Source organism: Schistocerca nitens, chromosome 12, assembly GCF_023898315.1.
Source record: "Schistocerca nitens isolate TAMUIC-IGC-003100 chromosome 12, iqSchNite1.1, whole genome shotgun sequence".
NCBI classification, from domain to species: Eukaryota; Metazoa; Arthropoda; class Insecta; order Orthoptera; family Acrididae; genus Schistocerca; species Schistocerca nitens.
In genome coordinates, this window is record NC_064625.1 from 151,770,347 (window position 1) to 151,787,843 (window position 17,497).

Genomic DNA, 17,497 nt, shown 5'->3' on the forward strand with positions numbered 1-17,497 from the left:
AATAAATGAAAATAAAAATTATAGAAATGAACAGACTGTCATCATGTATAAGAAATGAATGTAATTAGGAGATTAAAAACCTGAAATCAAATTTTATCGATGAAAAGTATTTTGAAAGTTACTGACATACTTTCATTGATTTCCTCACTTGGATAACTGGGGTGGATTAGGGACACACAAGTCACTGAAGTGGTGTCCAAATAAAGACTTACAGCCAGCTGTTGAAACACTTGAAATTAATGTTGTTATAAATGTTTTAATAAATTAATATTAATAACACATATTGTTTTAAGTGAATTCTGACCTTGTGCACTGACTAAATATTGCAGCTGCTTAAAAAAACCTTTAAAAAATAAATGTTAGAAAAGTAAGTTGAGCAGTGCTATCATATCAGGCAGTTGGAATTGGTTCATGGAAATTATCCTCCATAAAACTTTATATCACTACAGCTGACATATTCGTCTTTAGGGAATCAGCTACAGTATTCATATTTAAAATAATTTTCAATTATTCTTCAGTTTCAGCTGCACATTGTTAATTACATGACCTGTTATGATCACTCTGGACAATCTTCAAATCTAAGTAGTTGCAAGTATTGAACTCTCATATTTGATTTGATTTTAATTAATTACTTTATTTAACCTGATCTTATTAAGGCCGTCAGGCTCTGCCTTACATCAGATAAGGCTTTCACACATATAGTACCAGTTTTACATCTCAGTTACCTAACCTGGTGGCAGTTTTATCATCTGAAGTGTGATGTGACTGTAGAACTGTGCCTGCTGAAGCCACATACTGGGGACTGTGTCTGAATCTAGCACACACCTGATATGTCTCACACTTCACTAACACATATGCTTCAGAAAAATTATATGTGGATGTAGGTTTCTGCGGTCGATAACTGTAACAACAGAACTCTTCTGCATTCTGAACTGAGGATTGTTGTTACACTAAATTAACATATCAATGTGACAATTAATAGTAGGTCTTGCAATAGACATGTGTTACAAGACCAGTCTAATAAGCACTTATGCTAGAAGATAGGTGTAATTGATAATGCACACTGGTGTTATGATGGTGTGCCTCCATTTGTTTGACAACACTTCGGACTTGCCCATCATTTTAGTAAGTCGTGCTGTGTTGTTTTTGCAGAAATACAAGAAAGTTCCTCTATCTTTTTTATGGGAACCTGTGTGATGAGATAAAAATTATACGCAGTGCATAGTTGTTTTTTACCATCAATGATAACAGCTACATACTGGTTCGATGAATCTAAACAGTGATAAGCATTCAGTTTTGATTAGCACCACCCAGGACAACTGACAGATGTGGTTACCAAAAAGTCACAGTAAAATTCCACAACAAAATTCCCACTGCTCAGTGAACCAAGCTGTGCAAATCAGTAGAAGGCATGGAAGAGTAGATCGAGATAATAACTGGTATTTTACATGATAATTTAGTGATGAAATATATTTGGACCTGTGGGTGGTCATGATCACATGACAATGGACAGAAAGAAACTGTTGCTTCAAAGCTGTGTTTGGAATATTTAATCTGTACAACTCTTTGTGTCAAATTGTCACCATTGACTAAATTGGATTCATCACTGTACTCCCAAAAATGAGCAAAAATTGCAATGATGAGTTGGTTGGCCAAGATGAATCTGTTCAAATGAAGTTGAAAAGAATCCCTTTGGCTAGAAAAAACTGTGGCTTTAGCGATTTGAAGGGCATCACACTCATAATTTCTTAGAAAAAGGAAAAACAATCACTGGACAATACTATATGAGATATTAGATAATGCCAACATGGAATTAAAGAAAGAATGGCCAATTTGGTTGAGAAGAAAATGCTGTTTTACCACAATAACACACTAGTCAATTCATCTGGAACCACTACCGCAAAACTTCATGAACAATGTTACGGATGGTTCCCACAAACCTTGTATTCATATGACTTGGCTCCTTCCAATTTTTTTCTTCCTAAAATCAAGAAACAGTAAAACATAACTCTGCTCAAATCAGAACATTGTCACTGAGACAGAAGTGTATTTCACACAGCGTGAGAAATTCCTATTTTTTGGAGGTGTTACAAAAATGCATGGATGTTGAAACATCATATCATTGAAAGCGGACTATGCTGAAATATAAATAATTTGTAACTGCAAAAAGTTGCATTGTCCCTATTACACATACATATTGAACTGGCCTCTGAAGTTTCACACATGACACACAAATCACATTATGCATTTAGGTCACATTGTGTGTGTACCTTATTCTACAATGAAAGACATGTTCAACCAAACACTCACTGAGCTGACACATTTCTTCTCCATCAAACAATTAAACAAATCAGCAATTTCCCCAAACACCAATGGAGCATACTGACACATTATGCAATATGAGTTAAACTTTAGTGAAACATTTATATTTCAGGGATTGGCAGTACCAATTAATTTCTTCAATAAAGTAAGATTTTAGGTTGATCTGTAACCAAAGGTGTAGAGAGAGGATTTACAAAACAAATGATAAAAACAGAAGATCAGAAGAACAGCTAGTATTACTGAATGATATATTTTAAACATGAGTTTTTATTAAATTTTATAAACATATTCATGTACAACACATTTCAGTCTCATAAACATACAAAGTGGTATAAATGTGTTTAAATATGAAACAATGTTAAAATTTTCAGACTACACTAAAAGGTTTCAATATCTTTGACGTGTTAAAACAAACCGCACAGTAAATGGTGCATGCACCTATGCTATAGTGTCTGTAATGTTGTGATGGACATTTTAAAAATTGTGCACCCATCACATTGACTGTGTAATTAGAAATTGATCATGCGTAATAGATCAATCTTCCAGAGTCCATATAAAACTTGTTACAAAAAAATTAGTCAGTGACAAGGTGGTATTTTCATAAAAAGTATAAGACAAAGTTTATTAATTTCCTAACACAGCCCTAGGCAAAAATATGTTTGCATATGACTCTAAAGTCATCTGGTAATGACAAAACTTAATCTAATATCATTAATTCATATTTAAATGCAAGATTTAAAAAATACAGTGCCAAAATGACTCGCCTGGTATGATCCGTGGAATACATAAAAGTGTCAATAATTTGTGGTAACATTATCCTCGTTGAAATACGGATGTGCAGAACTATCAAGCAGTTGTCAGTGTCCCTGAAAAAGAGAAAAACAGTGAGACATCTTATAGGCACCAAAAATAACTGTTAATAAAATATAAAAGGTAGTAGATAACCGGGAAAACAATGAAGCAATTGTAGTGTGGTAAAGCGTGAAAAGAAGTTTAAGGCTTATGAAGTCATTGACAATGAGGTCATTACAGAGAAAAGCACTAGACTAGATTTAAAAAGGTTTGGAAAGAAAATCAGCTCTGTTCTTTTCAGAGGAACTGTCCCAGCATTTTCTCTAAGAGACTGAGGGAACCTCACAAAACCAAAATCTGGATGGGTGGACGTGGATTTGAACAACAATATTAATTTCACGCAAAAAGTAATTATAAACTCCCATCTCCATCTCCCTAGCTCTACGACTTGCATGTACGCCCCTATGTAATGTGAAACCACTGGATGTCACGGGAGGCGGACCCACCAGTATAAAATGAGGCGCAGAGCACTGTGTTGTCAGCAGAGAAAGATTAAGTGCAGAATGAGTTGGTCAGGAGGGCTCAGTGGCTTTGGACATGGACTATTGATTGGATGTGATCTATATAACAAATTCATCAGGGACATTTCAGCCCAGTCACCTGTTGGTGATGTGACTGTGAAGTGGAATCACAGCTTAACTGAGGCAAGTGAGACCTCAGATACTGATGCACAAGAACTGTTCAGCACTGCAGATGGTGGTTGTAAAAAATCATGTAATGTCAGAGGAAGGAATCACGTCCAAACTCCAAAGTGCTTCCAGAAGTCCAGCTATCACGATGACAGTGTGTAAAAAGAACAGGATGCAATTGTTGACCGACTCTGCATACGTCACACATTCACATATTTCTGTAGTGAGTGTAAGGGATGCTCGAGGTGGAGTAAAGAGCAGTACCACTGGACGGTGGACGATTGGAAACAAATTATTTGGAGTGACAAATCACTCTATACCTGTCTCGTGGGCCCCTACCACCACGCACAGCGCATTCCCAGGTCACGGCCTTCAGATATGAAGGGTAGCTGCGAATACAAAAAAATAAGCAGCCGCGGACAGCCAGTGGGGAGCAGACGATGGCATGATGAACCATCCCTGTTTCTTTTTCTCTTCTATCAAATCTATTCATCAAGAATCAGCAACATTAATGGGCACGGGTCCCTTTGAAGTAAAATATTCCGGAGGTAAACTAGGTTCCCATTCGGATCTCCAGGCGGAACCTACTTCGAAGATATTCAGGCCGAAAGGAACTTTCAGGTTGGGAACATGGAACGTTAAAAGTTTGAACAGGCCAGGAACATTCCAGATATTATTTGACGAATTAGATAGATACGATGTAGACATCACAGCTATTCAAGAAACTCGGTAGCAGGGGGGAGGGGAGCATAAAGAGGGGTAACTATACATTTTTCTACGGAGGTGTGGAAGCTCACAGTTTCGGAACAGGTTTCGCAGTACAGAGAAAAGTGCTTCGTGCAATCAGAGATATAAGGCTCATTAGCGACCGACTATCAGTTATAGTGTTTTCTGAAATTTTCCCGGCATATTTCTTCTTCTAATAATTTCCGGGTGTGCAGCCGGATGCCGTCGACATTCTTCCACGATATTTCGGCCCAGAGACGTCCGGATGATGAAAACCTCCACGCAGAATTAGAACACTTGGAGAAGGTTTTCAAAGAGAATGGCTACACTTCTCGCCAAATAAGGAAGGCCATCCGCAACTATCATAATAAGAAGCAACGCACTGAGGACGCAGATGACAACTTTAAATCAACTGCGTTCCTTCCATACGCCAGGAATGTGTCTTCGAAAATAGGCCGATTACTGAAGAAAAATAAAATCAAGGTTATCTTCCGTCCACCAGCAAAGAACCGGGCCCTGGTTGGATCCGTTAAAGACGATTTACAACTGAAGAAAGCAGGCGTCTACAAAATTCCCTGTGAATGTGGCTCTGCATATATTGGCCAGACGACAAGAACTGTCCATGAACGATGTACAGAACATGAAAGATACACCCGTCTGCGGCAACTGTCAAAATCGGCAGTAGCAGAGCACTGTATTTCATTGGGACATTCAATGGAACAAAAATTTTAGCCCCGGTTTCCGGTTTTTGGGATTCTGTAATCAAGGAATCAGTGGAAATACGTCTTGCCAATAATCTTACAAATCGTGACCACGGCTTTCAGCTGGATAAAAATTGGAATCCTGTTATTAAAATTATACAATCACAGCGGAATCGACAGTGTCATTCGATACTCAATGACTAGATGAACCTTTATTTTCACCACCGAGGGCAGCACGTACAACTCGGCTATGCCGCGCATGTCAACACCTGACGCATGCGCTGTAGGATGCCAGTACATTTCGCATGTGCGAGATTCGGCATAAATACCGCGACTGCACCTGGGCTCTTCAGTAGTTGTGTACTCACCTGATGATGGCCGGACGTCTCTGGGCCGAAATATCGTGGCAGAATGTCAACGGGATCCGGCTGCACACCCGGAAATTATTAGAAGTTACAGTGTTGTCCAGCAGGTGGAATAGACTAGTAGTAATTAATGTACATGCACCAACTGAGGACATTGAAGAGGTTGTTAAAGACGGCTTTTATAAAGAACTAGATCAACTGTGGGATGAGTTCTCCTCATATGATACAAAATTAATCATAGGTGATTTTAATGCGAAGATAGGGAAGGAGGAAGCATTCCGGCCTACAATTGGGAAAGAAAGTTTGCATAACATTTCGAATGATAACGGCACAAGGGTGGTTAATTTTTCTGTTTCAAAAGACATGATTGTTGATAGCACATATTTCAAAAGGAAGGACATTCATATAGCAACTTGGGTCTCTCCGGATGGACACACCCGAAACCAAATTGATCGTGTCCTTGTAGATCGGAGATGGCACACTAGTATAGAAAATGTTAGGAGTTTCAGGGGAGCAGACTGCAATTCTGATCATTTTCTTGTAGTTGCCAAAGTTCACCAACAGCTATCTACAGCAACATCAAGGTGTCACAATGCAGAACTTGTTAGGTTCGACACTGACAAGTTAAATGATGAAAACTTTAGAAGAAGGTACATGATAGAAATTTCAAATAGGTTTGATGCTCTCAGGACACACAAAGATCAAGACGAGGATGTAAATAAACAGTGGATCACGGTGAGGAATAATATCAAAGAGGCAGCGAAGATCACAATAGGTACAATTAAGAAGAACAGGAGGAAACCTTGGTTTGATGAGGAATGCAAGAAATTGGTAGAGGAAAGGAGAAAAGCGCGATTAGATTGGGATAGAATGGGAGACAGAAAACGAGAGGAGTTCTTGAACTTGAGAAGGGAAGTTGGTCGTAGGCTACGGGCAAAGAAGAGGGATTATTTGAACAATCAAATTACAAAAAATGGAAACAAACAGTAAAACAAAAAACATTAGGGAACTTTACCTAGACATAAATGGGTATAGGAAGGGCTTGAAGGCTAGGACAAATGCACTTCGAGGGGATGCTGGGGGAATACTGACAGACCCCAGTGCTATATTAAGTAAATGGAGGGCGTATTTTGAGCATCTATTAAATGTACACCAGGAAGCAGGAAATAAGCAGGCGTACGAAATACATACAGCAGACCCCCAGATACCTGAGCCAACGTTAAAGGAAGTAAGAGATGCAATCAACAAATTGAAAAACCATAAAGCACCGGGATCAGATTGCATAACTGCAGAATTAGTTAAAAATGGGGGACAGAAATTGGCGAAAGTAGTTTACAAAGTGATAACTAAAGTATGGAACTCAGAGATGATACCTGAAGAGTGGCAGGAGTCGATTCTGATCCCAATTTTTAAGAAGGGCGACAAAATGGATTGTAGTAATTATAGAGGGATATCGCTATTACCAGTATGTTCCAAAATTTTCTCGAGTATTCTGCTAAGCAGCCTTACACCATATGCAGATGAAATTGTGGGGGATTACCAAACCAGCTTACGGAGGAACAGATCAACTATAGACCAAATATTCACCCTGCGTCAAATTTTGGAAAAGAAATGGGAATACAATAAACCAGTTCATAATCTTTTCATAGATTTTACAAAAGCATATGATTCAGTATTGCAATCAAAATTGTACAGAATTCTTTTGGAACTTGGAATACCAAAGAAGTATGTTAGACTTATTACGGGCGGGAAATGCGTGCTACTTCTCAGTGAATAGATTACTTTCATCACGGATATTGTCTAGGAATTTAAAGATTAGAATATACAAAACTATTATTCTACCAGTTATGCTGTATGGGTGTGAGACTTGGTCTCTCACTGTGCAAAATGATAAGCCATTTCGAATATTTGAAAACTCTATTCAAGCCCTGACATAATCAGTATTATTAAATCACGTAGGCTGCAATGGGCGGGTCACGTAGCTCGAATGGAAGAGGGCAGGGCAGCGCGCAGAGTACTGGTAGGGCACTTAGAGGGAAAACGTCCTGTGGGGAGACCGAGGCGTAGATGGGAGGACAATGTGAAGGCTGATTTGAGGAGCTTAGGTATTGAAGGGGAATGGAAGGAAATAGCCCAAGGCAGGGACAGATAGCGAAAATACGTTTCTGCGGTAATGGACTCTCGAGTCCGGTATGACCAGTGAGTAAGTAAGTAAATCACTCTATAACCTGTGGCAATCCAACAGAAGGGTTTTGGTTTGGCGAATTACTAGTGAATGTTGCCTGCAATTGTGTGTAGTGTCAGCAGTGAAGTACACAGGAGGCATATATATATATATATATATATATATATATATATATATATATATATATATATATATATATATATAAAGAAAGATGATGAGACTTACCAAACAAAAGCGCTGGCAGGTCGATAGACACACAAACAAACACAAATATACACACAAAATTCAAGCTTTCGCAACAAACTCTTGCCTCATCAGGAAAGAGGGAAGGAGAGGGAAAGACGAAAGGATGTGGGTTTTAAGGGAGAAGGTAAGGAGTCATTCCAATCCCGGGAGCGGAAAGACTTACCTTAGGGGGAAAAAAGGACAGGTATACACTCGCACACACACACATATCCATCCACACATACAGACACAAGCAGACATATTTAAAGTGGTCTTTAAATATGTCTGCTTGTGTCTGTATGTGTGGATGGATATGTGTGTGTGTGCGAGTGTATACCTGTCCTTTTTTCCCCCTAAGGTAAGTCTTTCCGCTCCCGGGATTGGAATGACTCCTTACCCTCTCCCTTAAAACCCACATCCTTTCGTCTTTCCCTCTTTCCTGATGAGGCAACAGTTTGTTGCGAAAGCTTGAATTTTGTGTGTATATTTGTGTTTGTTTGTGTGTCTATCGACCTGCCAGCGCTTTTGTTTGGCAAGTCTCATCATCTTTCTTTTTAGATATATTTTTTTCCACGTGGAATGTTTCCCTCTGTTATATATATATATATATATATATATATATATATATATATATATATATATATATATATATATATATATAAAGAAAGGTGATGAGACTTACCAAACAAAAGCGCTGGCAGGTCGATAGACACACAAACAACCACAAATATACACACAAAATTCAAGCTTTCGCAACAAACTCTTGCCTCATCAGGAAAGAGGGAAGGAGAGGGAAAGACGAAAGGATGTGGGTTTTAAGGGAGAGGGTAAGGAGTCATTCCAATCCCGGGAGCGGAAAGACTTACCTTAGGGGGAAAAAAGGACAGGTATACACTCGCACACACACACATATCCATCCACACATACAGACACAAGCAGACATATTTAAAGTGGTCTTTAAATATGTCTGCTTGTGTCTGTATGTGTGGATGGATATGTGTGTGTGTGCGAGTGTATACCTGTCCTTTTTTCCCCCTAAGGTAAGTCTTTCCGCTCCCGGGATTGGAATGACTCCTTACCCTCTCCCTTAAAACCCACATCCTTTCGTCTTTCCCTCTTTCCTGATGAGGCAACAGTTTGTTGCGAAAGCTTGAATTTTGTGTGTATATTTGTGTTTGTTTGTGTGTCTATCGACCTGCCAGCGCTTTTGTTTGGTAAGTCTCATCATCTTTCTTTTTATATATATATATATATATATATATATATATATATATATATATATATATATATATGGAGAAGGATATGAACACATTATATGGTATTGTGTACTGTGTACAGGAGAGAAACAGATTTTTTTTGTGGGGGTTTAGGGCACAAAACATCTAAGGTCATAAGTGCCCAGTATAGAACCATAGCATGCTGGGACTGCGAGGGTAAAAACTGTTTTGAGGTCCAATACAGAAAGGAAGAAAAAACAAATCTAAAACATCAAGACGTTACGGAAGAGTATCTAAAAGACGGTGACAAGACACGGGAGTCACCAGGTGGAAATCAAATCTCTTTCGTCATCTGCTAAAATGTTCGGTAAAGCGGGCAGCAGCCCAACCCTGAGGCGTAAGTGGCTAAAATAGGGGTGGAGGATCAGGAAATGTCTGACTGTTAATGGCTGGCGACAGAAAGGACAGCTGGGTGCAGGGTCGCCACCCAACAAGTGGCAGTGACTAAAGCGGCAGTGCCCTATTCGCAACCGAGCTAACATTACTTCCTCACGGTGAAGCGGCCGGGAGAAAGTCGACCAGACTGTTGGGAGAGATTTAACTTCTCTGAGTAAGGGAAAGGAATAAGAGGCGGGCCGACCGAGATGGACTGCAGCCTCGGATGCAGCATCAGCAGCGTCATTCCCAGGCACACCAACATGGCCAGGAACCGACACGAACATCACTTGGGCTCCGCCATCCGGGAACAAATGGAGGCAGTCCCAGATCCGTCGAACAATGGGGTGGACTGGATCTGGATCATCCAGACTCTGAAGGGCACTGAGCGAGTCAGAGCATATCACACAGCAAGTAAGTGTCTCCGGATGTAGTGAACAGCCTGACAGAGGGCAAAAAGCTCTGCAGTAAACATGGTGCACTGGTCAAGAAGCCGTTATTGAAACTTATCATCCACAACGACAATGGCACAGCCAACACCGTGAGCGGACTTGGAACCATCAGTGTACAAAAATATGCTATCGGCAAATTGCGAGCAAAGTTCGAGAAATTTACTGAGATAGGTCAGCTCGGGAGTGGAATCCTTCGGGAATGAAGTGAGGTCAAAATGAACACAAACCTGTGCCTGAAGACAAGGTGGTGAAGGGCGCTCACCCATTCAGAAAGTGGCAGAAAGTGTGAACTGCTGCTGCTGCTGAAGCAGGTGACAAAAGTGGACGCCAGGAGGCCACAGTGAAGAAACGTACGTCTCGTATTGACGGTGAAGAATGTCATCAAAAGAAGGGTCAAAGGTTGGGTGGCCTGGCACGGAAGAAAGCGGACACGCATACCTACTGAGTAGGATGTCGCGCCGGCATCACAGTGGTAGTTCACCGGCTTCTGCGTAGAGGCTCTCAACTGGGATAGTACAGAAGGCACCAGTGGGGAGACGGATCCCCAGATGGTGTATTGTATTTAGACGGTGTAAGATAGACGGCCGCGCAGAGGAGTAGACAATGCATCCATAATCCAACTCGGAGCAGACGAGAGATCGATAGAGGCGGAGGAGGACAGTCCTGTCAGCTCCCTGAGAGGTACCACTCAATTGAAACAGTTTGGCAGCGACGACTGTGTCAGCGTGACAATGCAGCCTGTCAGAAAGCAGCATCTGTGAGCAGCAGTTTGTGGAACAAACAGTCCTGCAATGGACAGGCCTGCCTAGAGTACTGACCTGAATCCAATGGAACATCTTTGGACAAGTGAGAACGTTGACTTTGCCCCAGGCTGCGGTGTCCAACATCACTACCTTCTCCAGCTTCGGCTCTTGAGGAAGGATGGGCTCCCATTTCTCCATAAACAGTCAGACACATCACTGAAACTGTCCCCGGCAGAGTTCGAGCCATCAGAAAGGTAAAGTATTGAAACACCCCATATTAATGTCCACCAATGTGTATCCTGATCAGATAGAGTAAATGCAGGTATATCAATGTGCATAAAAAATGGCTGATTTTTCAAAACATAAAGTTTTGAAAGAATGATTTCTCCAATATTTTGTTCCTTCTACAAGCTGCTACAGAATTATTATTATTCCCCGCCCCCCCCCCCCCTCTCCTGGAGCTATGTCGTCTTACAGGATATAGAGGCTGTCACAAACCAGCATAGTGATAATGAAAACAATGAATTCCAAAGTAGTAGTGATTATTTTCAACCGTTTCCACACTATACCCTCTTTTGCAACCCTGCACACTTCTAGCTGTTGTAGTGTCTTTCTGCTTCAGAACTTCTCTACTTTAACTAGACTCACATGAGTACCAAATTTAAGTAACAGTGATGACACAGTCCTAGCTTTCAATACTATCAATTTGGAGATGTGTCTTTTCTTATTGCAAATTTAATATATTTTAAATTTACAATGAGTTTCTTATTTTCCTTCATGTTTTTTATTTCTTCATAATCTTCACTGTCCTCCCTCCTCCTCCTGCCCTCTTTCTTCTTCTTCTTCTTCTTCTTCTTCTTCTTCTTCTTCTTCATCTTTAACTCTCCCCATTTCTTTTCCCGCTAACCTACGCTTTTATAATGATGCCCTATGGGGCGCAAGCACTGCACAGCTAGTGATGGCTAAGTGCCAGGCAGCCCTGTTACAAGTGTTCTATACACGTGTGCACCACTTTGCCAACCTTGCCCATGTTTGTTCAGCTGGTACAGAGCTGTCACATATGCTCCAGCTCAGCTGCCTGACTGCCCCAATGTCAGCTGTCTGCCCACCTGTGCCTGTGGGCTGCCTACCACTGGCCACATAAGCTGCAACAGCCTACACTAATATATGCTTTACATCTCATTCCATCCTTAACATCTCTGGACTGAAACTGATGCAGAGCTTACCAGCTTACCATCTTGGACCTGCTATTCCCTACTCTCTGACACCTCCCACTTCATCTTTGTCTTACCCTGATCCTCACAACAGGTGGGACCCTCTCATCCTCTAAGTGAGCTGTCCCTTTTCCACCTTAACCAACCCCCCCCCCCCCTCCATCAGAAAGAAACTATTAGTTCCAAAAGCTAGGACAGTGTCATTACTTTTAGTTTTATATGTGTCTACCGGCAGCACGATATATTTAACTTCCTGAATGTAAATAATGACCAGCAATTATGTTTCATAATTTATGTTTTCTCAATTGACTTTTTTGTTGATACAAAAAGAACATGTTCTTATTTTGGCAACACAATCTGATCCTTCCACACCAATCTTGAAGTTCAGTAGACTAGAAAGTAACACACAATAGCAATGGGAGTGGCAATGTTTAGTGGGCTCATCAGTATCAGAAATAAGCACAACAGGGAGCTAACAGAAGAAGCTAAATTACATGGAAAAACCAGCTGGAAAGACAGTGACTGTACAGGCACGATGTATGAAGAATGGTAAGTATGTGAGATGAAATGACGAACACGCAACAGATACACCAGTCACAACCTGCTCTATGTACAGGGTTCAAATCCTTTATCAGGTATCCAGATTTAGGCTTTCTATCATTTTCCTGAATTGATTAAGGTGAATGGCACGATAGTTCTTTTCGAGAAGACACAGTCAGTTTTCTTCAGTTCACTTCGCCATTACTGTCCGCATTGTTGGTGGAACATTACACTCTATCTTCCTGCCTTGCTGTCTATACTATGCAGGAGAACACAACGGAACCCAATAAGTCTCAACAGATTATTGAATATTTTTATATAAGGAATCTACTATAATTTCACTATAAACTAATTGGATGGTGATATATCAAAATTCATTGTTTCAATTGCTCAAGTACAGGTAACAAACACATTGTAACTAAAAACATTACAAAATAATTATTATCTCTATGCTGCATAGATAGTGCAAATTTTAGACTGTTCTGATCTTGATAGCAAAAATTTATTTTAATACTTATTATACTGAAAGAAGTAGCAGAAATATAAATATAAGGAATTACAATAACAAACAACGGAAAGTCCTGGATGGAATAACAACAGCAGCAGCACGTACCTTAAAATCCCAACAATGCTGCTACTAATCTTTTCCCCTTCTATACTCCTCTCCTCAACCAACACCCCCCCCCCCTCCCAACATCCTCTGAACAGTGCACCTGTCCCCACCACATACCTGCATGCTCCCACAGGCGGCACAGCATCTTCCCCCACCCCTACCATGTGTCCCGCTCCCCCCTTCACACTCCCTGCCTCCTCCTTACCCCACCCCCACCTCAGGAGATTACTACTCCCATCAGATGCTGATGCAGTCAGGCTCCAGTGTCCAGAGACAGTGGACATATGTCTGTGAGTTGTGCTTATGTGAATGTGTGTGTGTCTTTGCTATCTCAGAAAAAGGACTTTGTCTGAAAGCTTAATATTTTAGCAATCTTTTTCATTGTGCCAGTCTGTGATTCAATGTCTTCTGCACGTGGTGGACTGTAGGAATTAAAATATCTTGCAGAAATGTGATGTTTACTGTTTTTTTGGCCTGTCAGTAACATCTTGCATCCATAAATAGAAATAATTATTCACCCTTACTCTGTAAATACCCTACATATACCTAACTAAGTACAGAAAAAAAATCAATGTTTGAAAATACTGGGGCTACAACTTTACTTCTACCATTTTTTCTTAAAGTTCGAGGCTTTATTGTGAGCATCTTACAAAAAAATTACATTTAAACATGTTGGCCATCTTTCAGGTAGCATACAAATCCCATAGCAGAAGAACTGGGCATCTTTTGAGAAGATCCATACATTGATCCAATTTTGCAATTGTTCATGTGACAGGAAGTGCTGGGCAGCGAGGTCGTGTGCCATTGAACTAAAAAGTTGGTAGTCAAAGGGAACAATGTCTGGAGAATACAGCGGGTGGGGTAGTACTTCCCATTTCAACGTTTCTAGGTATGTTTTGGCAGGTTTTGCAACATGGGGTCGAGCACTGTCATGGTGCAAAATTACCTTTTCATGTCTATCGCTGTATTGTGGCCATTTGTCTTTCAGTGATCGACTCACACATCAATTGCTTTCAATAACGATCTCCTGTGATTGTTCCCATCAGTTGCAGAAGCATTGAAAGCTTTCCCTCTTTCACAACCTTGCCGGTTGCATGGAAACCATTTTCTTCAAAGTTCTGTCACTAACAGGCGTCTCATCATAGGTCTTACCCAGCTTTTTATGAGCCTCAGCCGCATATTTCTTCATATCAAAGGAGAAAATTAAAACCTCCCACAGATGACAAGAAGTAGGCTCATAAGTTGACATATTCAGCCGATAATAACTTCAAGATGCAATCAAAAATTAACTAATATTTTGATGGTATTATGTTCTCAAATGACTAAGCTTACTGTATGACACTTACGACCTACGACTGTGCCAGTACTTTCCACTAACGCCGTCTACTGCTAAACGGCGGAAGCAAAGTTGTAGACCTAACATAATTTAGGAATTAAAGATATCAACCATTTCTCAAACGTGTAAAATCTGTACGTGTCCCCACTCCCACCACAAACCTTGCTTGTTACCATTGATGACAACTCCCTCTATATCAACATTCCCAATGTACATGGTCTTTTTGCTGCTAAACATTACCTCGGATAGCATTTACCCAATTCCAAGCCTCGCTCTGCTGCTGAACATTACCTCAACTGGTATTCACCCGATTCCAAACATATGTCCCTCTTGCTCACCTCCATCATCTTGACAGTTACAAACAACTACTTTACTCTGAAAGGCAGGCATACAAACAGATCAAGGGTACAGCCATGGGAATCAGGATGGCTCCTTCATACATCAGTCTTTCCATCGGTCGATTCGAGTGGGCTTTTCTGGGCTCTATAAGCCTTCAGCCCCTGGTTTGGTTCAGAAATATTGATGACATCTTTGCCATATCGACTGACCTGAGAATGACCTGTTTAAATTCTTAGAATTTCTAAATACTGTCTGCTAATTAACGTTCACATGGCTTTATTCCAAATCTCGTGCCACTTTCCTCAATGTTGACCTCATACTCATTGAGGGTCAGCTACACACTTCTGTTCACATTAAACTTACAAACAAACAACAGCACTTATATTCTGACAGCAGCAGTCCTTTCCGTGGCAAATGTTCCCTCCCATACGGCTTTGGCATTTGAGGTAAACGTATTTACTCAGATACAGACTCTTTACAGCAAGAATACAACATGCTCACCTCAACCTTCACTGTATGTAATTACCCCACCAGCCTTGTTCAAAAGCAGATTTGCCAAGCCATCATATCGAATCCTAATACTGCTCATCCCTCCAAAATACAAAGTGTTTCAAAATGAATATACGGGTTTTATGTCTTTGTAGCACATATTATAGTCACCTTACAATTATAAATAATACACCAAATGAAAGAGAAACACAAACAATTTTTCTTACAATTATTCAGTGTGAACACGATCACACATTGAGTCGATAGACGAGTTGTTCCGAAATCTCGATCAATGTGACAGGAATAACCGTTGCAATAATAGTGTTTCTAAAGTCGGATAGGTCAACTGATATCAGAGGCACATAAACATGAGCGCATCAGATTGTGTGCAAACGTGGAGGTCATGCATAAAATGCTGTGTCAACCGGCCCCTTGTGCCCAAACCACCGTCAGATACAGTGTCGTTTAACCAGTCGTGTACTGAGTTATGCCAGTGAAGTGGCACACCATCTCGCTCACAAATAAAGATCTGTTGTTCAGCTTCTTCCCATTGACGCACAGGCCACAGCTGTAGCACATCCAGACAAGACACATCAGTTACAGTTGATTTATTGAAAAAGAAAGGCCCATAAACTTTCTGCGGGAATATTTCTTGGGGCTAAGTGTGAAAGACTCACACTCGTTCAACACTTTATCAGTCACTCTTTGTCATTCCATACTGTTCCCACTGTGCACAGGTACACGAACAAAACTGTTTGAATTGCTCTTTCATTTGGTGTATTACTTACAATTGTAAGTTGAATGTAATAAATGCTACAACGCCTTAAAACCGGTATGTTAATTTTGAAATACACTGTACACCTCCTGTCAGTCAGTACTATCCTGATCTCGGATGCATTAATCAGCTACTTGAAAAAGGCTATGACGTCCTAAAATGATATCCTGAAATGAGGTCCATTCGCAGAACATTTTGCCCGCCACACCAGAAATAGTTTTTCATCCCCACCTCTCTGTAATATCGCAGTCAGACCCTATGCTCCTTCTGCACACACGTTCCTACCATATGGCTCTTACCCCTGTGACCATCACCAATGCAAGACTTGCCTAATGAACCCTTCTACCAAAACATATACCAGACCTGTAACTGGAAAAACATACACTACAAGGGATGATCAAAAAGTTTCTGTTTGAAGGCCATACAGTCCAGAATCAGTAGGCCAATTAGGCAAAATGACAGTGAGCACTGAGGCAATTATCACACCAATGCACCCGGTTGAAGATACCCGTTTGGTAAAACACTGTGTCCTGTGTGAAGTAGTCTGTAACCGCCTGCCGCACATCCTTATCTGACAGAAATCGTCCTTCTTTCGAGGCCTTTTCTAAGGGATCATGTGCACGATAATCACACGGGGAGAGGTCAGGACTACAGGCAGGTGCTCACGTGTCACCCATTCGAGTTGGCACAAATTCTGCATTACGACATTTGGGATGCGGGGGACTCCGAATCACGACCGGCACGAAATACGGCACAGCATTCCACAATGGTAGTTTTTGTCAGACGTGCTGTCCTATACACATTCTTCACTCTTTGACGTACGTCTAGCAGTGCTCGTCCTCCGACGGCATTTGGTGATGTCATCACAGTTCACATTTCCACATTTACTGCACGCTCAATGGAAAGACACGAAATGCCACACCAGTCCCTCGTCTACATGTCAGTGCTCGTGTACCTGCACCGGAATCACGCAATGTCGCATATACGCTGCAGCGACATCCTCAAATGGAAACTTTTTGATTGCCTCTTACATCAAAGGGAGAGCCACCTATGAAACGATACGTGTGTCGTATAAGCTATTACACTAACAGCATTCAGCCTTCTTCATTAGTACGAATATCACTGTGGTGTCACATATCAATATCACCCTACTGGTATCTTTAAGATGGAGACCGAATTCCGAGTTTCTATCAGATATCGGTAGAACTGCATGGGATCTGGTGGAGACAACAGTGTACATCCACTGAGCCACTCCTCAGTGGCTCTGGACTACGAGCAGCCTCTGCCACTGCAGTATATGAAGGACGGTGGAATCTCGATGGGTGACTCACACTTGTAG

The 17,497-nt window shown here is 41.0% G+C and overlaps 1 protein-coding gene across 2 annotated transcripts in view; it reads right to left on the reverse strand.

The window, feature by feature from the left end:
• Positions 1–2,639: 2,639 nt before the first annotated feature.
• Positions 2,640–17,497, reverse strand: part of LOC126214863 (meiosis-specific nuclear structural protein 1-like) — a 94,943-nt gene continuing 80,085 nt past the window's right edge. For both annotated transcript variants that reach the window (XM_049941501.1, XM_049941500.1), the window contains exon 11: positions 2,640–3,188. The gene's annotated coding sequence lies outside the window, so the exon portion shown is untranslated. The remainder of the gene's footprint in view (positions 3,189–17,497) is intronic.